We start from the raw sequence: 5,550 nt of genomic DNA on the forward strand, positions 1-5,550 counted from the left end.
AATTCTTAGTGAATGCTAGCTCTCTTTAGTTTAAACATAGAACTAAGATCATTAATTTTAGTTTAATTGTATGGTTTTTGTTGAAATTATTTGTGTTGCCATATATATATAGGCAGTGATGTGTGTGAACACACTTAGGACCGTCGGGGCACTTTTTCCCTCTTTAGGAGGTTTTTTCTCCCGGCTTGTATATACGCCCATCCTACTAGGGCTAACTTATCTTTTGTACATTGACACAATCTAATACACTTTGTGTTGTGTGCATTCGTGCTTCTTCTTCTCCAAGCTTTGTGTGCTTTCCTGCAACCCTAATTCCAACAATTGGTATCAAAGCAGGCATCGGCTCTCTCCCAAGGCTACGCCGCCAGCACCCTCCGACTCACGTTCGCCGATTGAGGTGAGTTTTCATGAGCGCTTGTAGGTCCCTATACTCTGCAAATAATCCCCTTGGGCTTTGCGGTCTCAGAAATCGCATCTGAGGTCGTTTCGGGCTCCGTTTTTGCATTTCAAGTTCTGCACAAGTGTTCGTCATTTTTTGCAAAAATTTTGACAATGCAGTTTTCTGCAAAACAAGCATACGTGTTCTATTGTGGACCATGCTATATAGCACAAGTTGTCTTCTATTCAGTCTTTGCTTCATTATAGGTAGCTTTTTGAATCAGTTTTAGTTAGTGGCCATGGCTGATAACAGCAATGATGTATTTCGCATGTTGTCTGCTGAAGACAAACTGGACGGAGACAGCAACTACCCACTTTGGGCATACATGATGCAGCATGTTTTGGTTGCAAAAGGAGTGGGAACATTGTGTAGGGTATGGATGTACGTCCAGATTCTGTGGATGTAGGATCTGTTGAGGATGTTGCAGGATCTAGCAGCTCTATTGTTGCTGCTGTTTTACCCACTGCTGAACAAGCTCGTTGGGATGGTAAAGATGCGCAGACTCATGTCTTGATTGCATTTTCTGTCAAATGTAACATCACCCCACATATTCATTCAGCTAAAACAGCAAAACAGGCTTGGGATATTCTAGCTGGTTTGTATAACGAGGCGAAAATCGCTTACCTGCGTAAAGAGCTAGAATTGAAGATTATGCAGGAAGATGATGACATGAATGTTTTTCTTGCTGAGATTAAAGATCTCAAAGAACAGTTGATTTCTGCAGGTGAGATTATTTCTAATCATTCTCTTGTGCAGACTGTTCTTGATGCTTTACCTGAGACATATCAGACTTTTGCTTCCACGTGGAGACTTCTTAATGAGGACAGACTTGATGCTGTCAAGTATGATACTTTAGTCAACAAACTCTTGCAAGAAGCCCAATCCAGGCAAAACAGGGCCAGGCAGCGTGCAGTTGATCAAGCATTTATTGCTGCCCAGCAGCAGCAGAGAAGAAGTGGTAAGGCAGCCCCTTCCACTGTTTCTTCTCCTATTAGTAGGTCTGTAACTTCTTCTCCTTCCACAGGTAGCAACAATAAGTCTGAGAAGGCACTTGATAAAGGCAAGAAAAAGACCAGGTGCAATTATTGTAAGGCAAATGATCATGTCATTATGAATTGCCCTAAGCTAAAGGCTAAAGAGGCCAAGAAGAAAGAGTCAAATGCAGCCACAATAGCGGATGCTTCTACAAATGCAGATTTTGCAAATGTTGTGCAGGATAGAGAATGGGCGTTTAGCGTGTATTGCCAGTATGACCCACCTGTACATGATGCATGTTTGGTTTGGCAGTTTCTGTTGACTCTAATGTATGGTATTTTGACAGTGGTGCTACAAAGTACATTACCGCGCATCGTGATATGTTCACTTGTCTTGAGGCTTTCTCTAATGGGAATACTGTCACATGTGCCAATAATGCTTCTTACCCAGTGAAGGGAATTGGTAAAATTATGCTTACTGCTGCAAATGGCAGCGCTTTCACACTTTCAGATGCTTTGTATGTGCCAGGGATAAAGAAGAATCTATTGTCTGTCTCTGCGCTTGCTAGACTTGGACTTGTAGTCAAATTTGTGGATGACAGATGTACTATTCATGATTTGACTTCTGGTGATACAATTATTGCATCTGGCACCTTGTTTCGTGGGCTGTATAGGCTCAATTCTTATGACAAGTGTGTGGAAGATTCAGCAAATGCAGTTTCTGATGAAAAGGCAGCTTCAGATGCAAAACTATGGCATGCTCGTTTTGGTCATCTGAACTTTGCTAGTTTGCTGCGTTTGCAGAAATTTGATATGGTTACTTCATTGCCCCCTCTTGAGGCACCATTGAAACATGTTTGTGAAGGCTGTATTTTGGGCAAAATGCACCATTCTACGTTTCCAAAGGATGGTTCTGTGTGGGCCACTCGCAAAATTGCAACTTGTACATAGTGATGTATGTGGGCCTATGCAAACTCCGTCATTTGGTAAACACTTGTACTTCGTGACTTTCATTGATGATTACTCAAGGCATGCATGGGTATATCCACTGAAGGCAAAGTCCGAAGTGTTTTTGTGCTTCAAACAGTTTTTTCTTATGGTTGAAAATGTATCCAATTGTACTATGGGCACCCTTCGTTCTGATCGAGGGGGGGAGTACATGTCTAAAGAGTTTGATGCATTTCTGGCTAGTCGTGGGATAAAACACCAATGTACAATGCCGTATACCCCTCAGCAAAATGGTGTTGCTAAGAGGAAAAACAGGTCACTTATGGAGATGGCACGATGTATGGTCAAGAGCCAAGCTTTGCCACATGCGTTTTGGCTTGAGGCTGTCATGTGTGCTGCATATGTACTCAACAGGTGTCCCACTAAGGCCTTGCAGTCTATTACTCCATACGAAGCTTGGCATGACAGGAAGCCTTCTATTGGTCACTTGCGTGTCTTTGGTTGCTTGGCCTATGCTTTAGTGCCTGTGCAACAACGCAAAAAATTGGATGATAAGGCTGTCAAATGCATTTTTGTTGGCTACAGTGCTGAGAGCAAGGGTTACAGATTGTATCATCCGCAGTCAAAGCGTATCTTGATTAGTCGAGATGTTGTTTTTGTGGAAGATGCTGTGCAGCCTTTGTTATTATGTACCAAAGAGACAGGTGTGAGCTCACGGGATGTATTTGATACATTGTTGTCTCTGTTTATAGGTAGGAATTCAAATGTAAGTCCTAATGAGGCAAATATTCAGCCTATGCAGATTTCAAACGACATCATAGATGAGCCTATTTCTGATGCAGATTTACAAGATGTAATTTCTGAGGATAGGGCTGAAAATGAGCAGGCTAGAGGTATGCCTAAATGGCTGGTGCAAACCTTGCGTGATAGTAAAATTGATGCACCTATGACTAGTCGTACTCGTTCAGGTTTTCAGCATGCCTCTTATGCATCAGATTGTTATGCTTTGGCTGTGTCTAGTATGTGTGAAGAGGAAGAACCTCTTTGATTTGATGAGGCACAAAATTCAGAAAATTGGTTAGCTGCAATGCAAAGTGAATATGATGCTATAATGAAGAATGGTACATGGTCTTTGTGTGATTTGCCTATTGGTAAAAAGGCCATTGGATGTAAGTGGGTTTTTAAGTTGAAACGAAAGCCAGATGGCAGTGTTGATCGCTATAAGGCTAGACTTGTTGCAAAGGGTTATGCTCAAGAAAAGGGCATTGATTTTGATGAGACCTTTGCTCCCACTTATTGTATGACTACTATTTGTAGCATTTGTGCATTGGCAGCTCATAATGGTTGGAATGTACATCAGTTGGACATAAAGACTCCATTCTTGAATGGATATTTGCATGAGGAGGTGTATGTATCGCAGCCTCATGGTTTTGTTCAAAGAGGGCAGGAAAACAAAGTGTGTAGGTTGAAAAAGACTTTATATGGTTTAAAGCAAGCTCCACGAGATTGGTATGAAAAGATACATACATATTTGACTGCACATGGTTTTCAAAATAGTCCAACAGAAAGCACTTTGTATGTTAAATGTGTGGATGATGTACATCTAATCATTGCTCTCTATGTCGATGACATGCTGCTCACAGGATCAAATGAGAGTCATATTGCTGATTTTAAGGCTGACTTGAATGTCTCTTTTGAGATGTTAGATTTGGGACATTTGCATCATTATTTGGGGATACAATTTAAGCAGTGTGATGGAGGTATTGCTTTGTGTCAGACAAAGTATATTGAGACATTGTTGCGGAGATTTGGCCTTGAAGACTGCAAGCCTATTGCTACTCCAATGGAGACAGGTTTGAAGTTGAGTCTTCATGATGCTGGAGATCACTTTGATGTCACACTCTATCAAACAGTTGTTGGTTGCCTCATTTATGTATGCATTACGAGGCCGGACATTCAGTTTGCAGTCTCACAGGTGAGCAGGTTTATGCATAGCCCAGGGTCTCAGCATTGGAAGGCAATTAAACGCATCTTTCGCTACTTGAGTGGCACCATACATCTTGGGTTGTTTTATCGCAAGGCGGGATCGTTGCCACCAGATTTACATGTTTTTTCGGACTCAGATTGGGCTGGTTGCTATGACACAAGAGTGTCCACAAGTGGTTTTTGTTTCATGCTCGGTAGCTCATGCATATCTTGGTTGAGCAAGAAGCAACCTACTGTGGCCACTTCTAGTTGTGAAGCTGAGTACAGGGCAGCTTTCACAGCTACGGTTGAGTGTGTGTGGCTCAGACGGCTTATGGCTGACTTGGGTGTTTGGACAGGAGTGTGCCACCTCTATCTTCACTGACAGTCAGAGTGCATTGGCAATTGCGAGAAACCCAGTTTTTCATGCTCGCACAAAGCACATTGAGGTGCATTATCACTATGTCAGGGAGAGACTCTCAGCAGGAGAGATCAGCTTGGCCTATGTGCCAACATAGGACAACCTCACCGATCTTTTCACAAAGGTGCTTCCTCGTGAGAAGTTCTAAGCTTTCCGCAAAGCTTTGGGCTTGCTCCCCTTTCTGGACTGATCTACTTCGGGCATGGCACTCCCCTATACATGAGTGCCAGCTCTCGTTCACACCATCACTCCCAGGGGGGATTTGTTGCCATATATATATAGGCAGTGATGTGTGTGAACACACTTAGGACCGTCGGGGCACTTTTTCCCTCTTTAGGAGGTTTTTTCCCTCGGCTTGTATATACACCCATCCTACTAGGGCTAACTTATCTTTTGTACATTGACACAATCTAATACACTTTGTGTTGTGTGCATTCTTGCTTCTTTTTCTCCAAGCTTTGTGTGCTTTCCTGCAACCCTAATTCCAACAATTTGGACAACTCATGAGCATCTACTCATTTTCCTAAAAAGGATTTTTGGGACAAGGCGGAAGCCATAAAGCAAGCCGTTTCACCCCTCTACTTCATCTTGCATCTTTTTAATCATGAGAGGTGTACGATGAGCTTAGTATACCACTACATGTAATGCCTGGGACAATGCATGACCACATGCAAAGCTTTGTCAGTTGTTGAGAGGTATATACTTTTTTACTTAGAAGTTAGTACTTACTACTATGTAGTATACTGTATAATCTATCATGTAATCATGAGTCTTGATGATGAGTGTTAAAACATAAATTGGAC

The sequence above is a fragment of the Cibotium barometz genome, chromosome 1 (genome assembly GCF_041138505.1).
Source record: "Cibotium barometz isolate CiBa-2024 chromosome 1, ASM4113850v1, whole genome shotgun sequence".
Classification (NCBI taxonomy): domain Eukaryota; kingdom Viridiplantae; phylum Streptophyta; class Polypodiopsida; order Cyatheales; family Cibotiaceae; genus Cibotium; species Cibotium barometz.